Below are 8,520 nucleotides of genomic sequence, written 5' to 3'. Positions count from 1 at the left end.
ATGGCATTACATAAAGGCACACATGTATGTTCACTCTCTGGTTAAAAAATATATATATATAGATCATATTGAAAATGTGTCTCCTAAGAAGCTATAAAATGTAACCTAGTGATAGAACGTTTTGATACCTTCTACTTTCTTTGGCCACACCTGCTAAGGAAGGCACAGTCAGGAGAGGGACAAATGGCCCCAGACTCCTGATAACCTCCCTAAACTGCACACCCACCAGCCTGAGGCTGCCCTCCTCCCAGATTCAGTGTTGCGTTACCGGAGACAGTTCCTTTTCTTTATTGTTTAAAGTCACTTGAGCAAGGGCTGTATATTTGTTACAAAGTTCATCAACATATGGAAGTTCCAGGTTAGGGGTTGAATTGGAGCTGCAGCAATGCCGGATCCGGACCACGTCTGCGACCTACACCACAGCTCATGGCAACGCTGGATCCGTAACCCACTGAGTAAAGCCATCCTCATGGATACTAGTTGGGTTCGTTACCACCGAGCCACAACAGGAACTCCATAGGTAGGAATTATCTATATATAAAGGACCCAATACATAAAGGACTTTAAAAGATTTTCCTCCTTGTAGTGAAAGAGTTCAGTGAGTGTGTGAGTGTGTGTGTTTTCCCCAAAGGCACAATGACATGTGAAGAACAAATGAAACAGAACATGAAGACAAAGACAGAGAAGAGGGGACTAAAAAGCCAAGAGCCAAAAATAGACAAAACCCCATATACAACATTTTGGAGGAAATTATGCTATAGAAGAGGAATTAGAATGATACAAGAAGAAATTAAGTTAGAGAAGGTGCTGAATAACATTGAGACCTTAAACATGATGATTAATGGAGAGGTACCATGGTTTGCTGAAACCAGAGGACCAGGTGAAGGACTAGAATTAAAGACGAAGGTAGTAGGAGAAAGAACCAGTTCCAGGACCAGGCCTGGAGGCAGTGAATGCAGAGATAGTTATTAAAGGAGTTCCCATTGTAGCTCAGCAGGTTAAAAACCCGACTAGTATCCACGAGGATGCAGGTTCAATCCCTGGCCTCGCTCAGTGGGTTAAGGATCCGGCATTACTGTGAGCTGTGGTGTAGGTCACAGAGGTGGATCAGACCCTGCAATGCTGTGGCTGTGGTGTAGGCCAGCAGCTGCAGCTCCGATGTGACCCCTAGCCTGGGAAACTCCATATGCCGCAGGTGCAGCCCTGGAAAAAAAAAAAAGCAGCAAATTACAGGGTCAGGGCCATTATGTCTTCGGGGTACAGAGTAGAGAAAATCAGCAGAGTAACTGGAATGATTCCGGAAGACACCGTAGAATGTAGGAGTTGGGTCTCGAAATTTACAGAGAACTTATTTAGGCACAAAAATGTGGACAGACTTAATGACATTGTGGTGGGTGAAGTCAGAGAGGCCTGGCAGTTGCTGCGGGCTGAATAATCTCTATCATCGTGATTCAGAGACAAGCACGTCATGAATGCAGTAGAATTTGAAGAGCAATTAATTGTTTAATTGTTTTTAATTTGACAAATAAAAAGTATTTCATTCAAACAGAAAAATGTATGAAGAAGCTTGAGAGTGACTAATACAATCTTAGTGCCACTCTTTTAAATGTTAGCAGTTTTTACATTTTTTAATTAATAAATAGGCACCATGCAGAAGCTTCACTGAAAAGAGAGACTTTTTGAGGATAGGTGCTCCTGTCGCTGAGAAATTGAAGCTGTCATTGGAAATTCCCTTGGGGTCCAGGGGGTAAAGGATCCGGTGTTGTCACCGCAATGGCCCAGGCTGCTGCTGTGGCGCCGGTTCTATCCCTGGCCAGGGAACTTCCACACACCACAGGCGCAGCCAAAAAGAAAAGAAAAGAGAAAGGAAATTGAAGCTGTCACAGTCACTCTGTACTGAGGAGCACAAGTTGCCTGACTGCCCTGTGATCCTAGCCCTGCTGGCCCTGTGATCCTAGCAAGTTCCTTAAACACTTGAAATATTAGTAAGATGAGGATAATAATGGTACCTCTTGCAACAGATTGTGACAGTTAACTGAGGAAAATGCAGGTAGTATTAACCAGTGACGGGTATGCAAAATAACAACTATCACAGCCACGCGAAAGAATCTAAGGCCTAAAATTATGTACACCAGAAAAAAGAAAAAGGGAATAACCAATAATTACCAAATACTAACCAAATAACCAAAGCTCCCCATTACTGACATTTTGGTATATTTCTTTCCAGTCTTTTTTCCATATCAGATGTTTCAGTGGTAACCCTGCTGTACATACAATTTGGCATTGACTTTTCTGGAAGGAATTTTTCTTTTTTTTCTTTTTTTTTTTTTTTTTTTTTTTTTTTTTGCCTTTTAGGACCACACCTGTGGCATATGGAAGTTCCCAGGCTAGGGGTGGAATCAGAGAAAGAAAAAGAAAGAAAGAGGGAGAGGGAGATGTAGATGGAGAAAGAAAGAAAGAGAGAGAGGGAAGGAGGAAGGAAGGGGAAGGAAGGAGGGAAGTTTCGGAGGCATCCGCTCACCCTTTTAACCTTCTCCACTACAGTAGCTCTTCTTACCCCACAGGCCAAGGATCCCATGAGGGGGACTCTCCTGCCAAGTTCTACCCCCAGGGCCTGAGGACATGACCACGTGTGGGGGTGCAGACCCACCCACCAGAAGCTAGTCAAGACTCTATTTGTTACTTCCTGCCTCTGCCCTGTACACCCCAACTTTAAAAGGAGTTCCCTTGGAGTTCCCGTCGTAGCGCAGTGGTTAACGAATCCGACTAGGAACCATGAGGTTGCGGGTTCGGTCCCTGCCCTTGCTCAGTGGGTTAACGATCTGGCGTTGCCGTGAGCTGTGGTGTAGGTTGCAGACGCGGCTCGATCCCGCGTTGCTGTGGCTCTGGCATAGGCCGGTGGCTACAGCTCCGATTCAAACCCTAGCCTGGGAACCTCCATATGCCGCGGGAGCGGCCCAAAGAAATAGCAAAAAGACAAAAAAATAAAATAAAATAAAATAAAATAAATAAAAGGAGTTCCCACTGTGGCTCAGCAGGTTATGAACCTGGCTAATATCCATGAAGATGCAGGTTCAATCCCTGGCCTCACTCAGTGGGTTAAGAATCCAGCGTTGCTGTAAGCTGGTGTAGGTTACAAATGAGGCTTGGATCCGGTGTTGCCATGAGCTGTGGTGTAGGATCTAGGATCCTAGCCACGCAACTAGGATCCCGCATTGCTGTGGCTGTGGTGTAGGCCGGCAGCTGCAGCTCTGATTCGATCCCTAGCTGGGGAACTTCCCTATGCAGCAGGCGTGGCCCTAAAAAGAATAAAAAAATAAAATTTCCCTTTGACTCTTGTATGACCCCTGTTTATTTCTCTAGTTTTTCCTCTTGCCAGATCTTAAACTCTCCAGCCATCCTGAACTACTTAAAACTTCTGGAATAAAAGTCATTTATTTTCTCACCTCTGGGTGATCCTTTGGATCACTGGGCTAGCACAGAGGGCATGTGACCCTCTGCCAATAATAACAATACTTTCTTCTTCCACTTCCTTTCCCCAACTTCTTCTCATTCTCTGGGTCTCAGTTCAGAGATCATTTCCCTGAGAAAACTCTCCTGCTCCCCCTCCTCTACACTCTGTGCTCCTCTATCCTGTCCTTCACCCGATGGTAACACTCATCACACTACCTTAATTGCCTTCAAAATGCGTCTGTGTCTTCCTTTAGACCATACAATCTGTAAGGGTAGGCACTAAGTTACATTGATGGTTGCCTAATGCATGCTACACAGTTGGTGCTTAAGAAATATTTGCCGATCAACTACTGGATGATACACCCTCTTGAATTGCTTAGAATCTGGGTATTAGGAGGAAAAAGCAAAATCAATGATTATTCAACTCTTACATTTTCTTACATCCCATGGACTCACATATGTCCTGAAGGATGATCTTTCCAGGTTAGAATCCGTAAATCCTCTTCATTAAGACATTTTTCTGTTTTGAGCAGCTCCAATGACAAAGCACCCCTTCTTGGAGAGTCTGGTCCCATGTGCTTTCTAGTTAATGTCCCCCATTCATTTAGAAAATTCTGGACAATGTGTTCATCTGTGTGGTGAATGTGTCTACTTTCCCTCCTGTGGGATAATCTATTGCAACTACTTCATAGTTTGTTTCAAAGATAGCTGGTGAAAGAGGTTGCTACTATTCCTTCAATTAAGTGATGTTTTTCCTTAGGCTTAGCTCCATTTTGCAGAGTGAAAACAAAGAGACCTCCCTAAATAACCTGGGATACGCCACTATATTTTGCTGAGCATAATGTCTTTAGAAGTATTTTCTGAGAAATACAACTAACAACAGTTAGTTCCTTCTTGATAAAATTTAGGAGACCAGGATGAAGAAAAGTGTGGCAGGGAGCTGGTGTTTATGTGCTGGGCTATGGGCTAAACATTTTTCCTAAATGATCTCATTTAATTCGTAGTAGGAAATAGGTTTAATGATCCCCTTCTCTGTTGTTGTTGTTGTGTGTGTGTGTGTGTTTTAAACCCAGTGATACTTTTACCTGTGTTTCAGGAGAAACAGGTATTTGATGACCCTCCAAAAGTTCATTCTAAAGAAATGGGATCTGTCAAGAATTCAATTTGCATCTTCCTGTGGCCACTTGGGTCCAACAGGAAAAGCAGCTTCTCTTTCCAGCACAGTTTGCAGAATAGTAAGTGGAATGTTTGGCAGAAAAGACAGTGTGGAAAGGAGAGCACTTTGATATTGGTCTTTTGTTTGCAGCTATTGTTTCAAATTGCCCAGAAGACTGCGGTTGACTTTGCATCTTAATTAAGTGCCTTAGAAAAGGAATGGACCAAAAGTGACTACCAAAGATTTTCGTTTGAGACAAAACCAAAAAGTCTGAAAATAAGATTTTTCATGTAAAAGCTTTATTGAGCTGTAATTCACATAGCATACATTTCATTTGTTTAACACATAGCGTTCAGTGGGTTTTAGTATATATACAGAGTTGTGCAGCCGTCACAGCAATTAGCCAGTGTTAGAACGTTTTTCCTTTAGCAGTTACTCCCAACTCTCCCCCTCAAACCCTCCCCTGTCTCCCCAACTTAAGCCCTAGGCAACCATTAATCTACTTTCTGTCTCTATGGATTTGCCTACTCTGAACATTTCATATAAGTGGGATCATATAATGTATGGACTTTAGTGACTGGCTTCTTTTATCTTTTTTTTTTTTCTTTTTGAAGGGCTGAACCCATGGCCTATGGAAGTTTCCTGGCCAAGGGTCAAATCAGAGCTATAGTTTCGGGTCTACACCACAGCCACAGCAATGCGGGATCTGAGCCACATCTGCAAACTATGCACAGCTCACGGCAACGCTGGATCCTTAACCCACTGAGAGAGACCAGGGATGGAACCCGAATCCGCATGGATACTGGTTGGGTTTGTTATTGCTGAGCCACAACGGGAACTCCCTGTGACTGGCTTCTTTCACTTGGCATAATGCTATCAAGGTCCTAAGTTGTAGCATGTGTTAAAACTTCATTTCTTTTTATGGCTGAATAATACTCCATTATTATTATCATATATCATTTTTTCAACAACCACATTTTTATTATGAAAGTAACATAAATCTTACTATAGAAAAATGATAAATTCAGATATAAAGAAAATAAAAAACCCATAATCCTACTACTCAGAGACAGCCACCATTTTATACTTTTTTTTTCTGTGTGTGTATATATATGTGTGTGTGTGTATTTTTTGGGGGGGCACACCCATGGCATATGGAAGTTCCCAGGCAGGGGTAGAATCAGAGCTGCAGCTGCCGGCCTATACCACAGCCACAGCAATGCCAGATCTGAGCCACATCTTGGACCTACACCTCAGCTCATGGCAATGCTGGATCCTTAACTCATTGTGAAGCCAGGGATCAAACCCATGTCCTCATGGATACTAGTTGTTTCTGTTACCAATGAGCCACCGTGGGAACTCCCTCATTCTGTATATTTTAATCTATGCACGTATATTTGTAAATAAAATCGCATTGTGTATATTGTTTGTGCAATATGTATTTTTTGAATAGTGATAAAATAGACATAATATAAAATTTCCATTTTAACTTTTTTCTTTTCTTTTTTGACAAGTCCATGACATATGGAGTTCCTGGGTCAGGGATTTAATCGGAGCCAGAATTGCAACACAACTTTGGCAAAGCAGGATCCTTAACCCACTGTGCTGAGCCAGGAGTAGAACCTGAGTCCCTGTCGCTGCAGAGACACCATTGATCCCATTGTGCTACAACAGGAACTCCCATTTTAACCATTTTTAAGTGTACCATTGAGAGGTGTTACATACATTCACACTGTTGCACAAACATCCCCACCGTCTATGTCAGAACTTTACCTTTCCAAGCTAAAACTCCGAATCCATTAAACCGTAACTCCCAATTTCCCCCCTGCCCGTCCCTGGCTCCCATCATTATGCTCGCTCTCTATGAGTTTGACTCCTCTGGGTACTTCATGTAAGTGGAATCATACAGTGTTTGTCTTTTCGTGACTGGCTTATTAGCATAATGTCTTCAAAGTTCATCCATAGTGTGTATCTGTTAGAATTTCCTTCCTTTTAAGGCTGGTGAATAATATTCCACTGTATGAATAGATGACATTCTGTTTATGCATTCATCATCAATGGACACCTGCGTTGCTTCCATCTCTTAACTATTGCGAATAATACTTCTATGAATATGGGTGTACATGTATTTTCTCAATTCTTTCAATTCCTTTGGCTATACACTTAGAAGTGAAATGACTAGATCATATGGTTATGCTATTTAATTTTTCGTTTTCTTTTTCTTTTTATGCTTTTTACGGCCACACCTGTGGCATATGGAAGTTCCCAGGCTAGGGTTTAAATCAGAGTTACAGCTGCCAGTCTACACCACAGCCACAGTAACGTGGCATCCAAGCCACATCTTCGACCTACACCACAGCTCACAGCAATGCTGGATCCTTAACTCATGGAGCGAGGCCAGGGACTGAACCCATATCTTCATGGATACTAGTCAGATTTGTTTCTGCTGTGCCACAATGGGAACTCCTATTTAATTTTTTTGAGGAACTGCCATACTGTTTTCCATAGTGACTGCACCATTTTACATTCCTACTAGCTGTACACCAAGGTTCCAATTTCTCCACAACTTCGTCAACACTTGTTATTATCTTCTTGTTAACTATAGCCTTGCCAATGGGTGGTATCTCATTGTGGTTTTGGTTTGTATTTCCCTAATGACTAATGCTGTTGAGATTTTTTTCATGTGCTTATTGGCTTATTATATCCTCTTTTGACACTTAGCCCATTTTGAATTGGGTTGTCTTTTTATTCAAGTTCTAAAGTTTCTTTACATTTTGTGGATACAAGTCCCTTATTAGATACATGATTTGCAATAACTTCTCTCATTCTGAGGGTTGTGTTTGTGCTTTCTTGATCGTGTCCTTTGAAGCACACCAGTTAACAAAGAAATAACTCAACATTTGATAAATGAGCCATAGGACTGGAAATGATCAAACAATATCCCTAAAACGTGGCTTTATTTTTCTCATAATTTATTTCATGACTTAGTGTACTTGTTGAAATGTTAAGCGGTTTTTTTTTGTTTGTCTTTTTAGGGCTGCACCCTCAGCATATGGAGGTTCTCAGGCTAGGGGTCGAACTGGAACTCAGATGCCAGCCTACACCACAGCCACAGCAATGCAGGATCCAAGCCACATCTTCGAACTACACCACAACTCACCAGAACGCCAGATCCTTAACCCACTGAGCGAGGCCAGGGACTGAACCTGCGTCCTCATGGATGCTAGTCAGATTCGTTTCCACTGAGCCATGACGGGAACTCCAGGTTTTTTTTCTTTAAGCAAACAATGACACACATACAATCATGCCATTGTAAACTTGAATACACAATTGAAGGAAGTTTAGCAACCTTCCTCATATCAGAGAAAGAAACTGAGGCTCTGAGATTCCTAATTCTATCACCTGGTCAATGCTGTCCTTGTTTACAAGATACCAGATTTGAGGGAGAATCAAGTAAGCCAATGATTATAAAATCTCTTTCATAAATATCCAATAAATAAGCTCACTGAAAAGAATATAGTTAAGGAGCCCCGAGTGGCACAGTGGGTTAAGGATCTGGTGTTGTCACTGCAGTGGCTGGGGTCACCGTTGCGGCACAGGTTTGGCCCAGGAACTTCTACATGCCATGGGCATGGCCAAAAATGTATATATAGTTAAGTGCCTTGTTTGCAGTCACACAGCTAATAAATGGTAGATCTGAGGCTAGGATACAGCTTCAGGTTTCAGACTGTGAGAAGATCCATTTAGGGTTCTTGTTTAAAATGCAGATTATCAGAGAAATAGCCTAAAAATATTTGTTTTAAACAGCAGACCCATTATTGTGTATGTGTGAAAACTGTCTGAAGATAAAACCTGGTTTGCCTTGGTCTAATGGTACCTTGACTGTGGGTTACATTTACAAAATTTTTACT

This window comes from Sus scrofa, chromosome 10, assembly GCF_000003025.6.
Source record: "Sus scrofa isolate TJ Tabasco breed Duroc chromosome 10, Sscrofa11.1, whole genome shotgun sequence".
Lineage (NCBI taxonomy): Eukaryota > Metazoa > Chordata > Mammalia > Artiodactyla > Suidae > Sus > Sus scrofa.
This window is presented reverse-complemented; position numbering follows the sequence as displayed.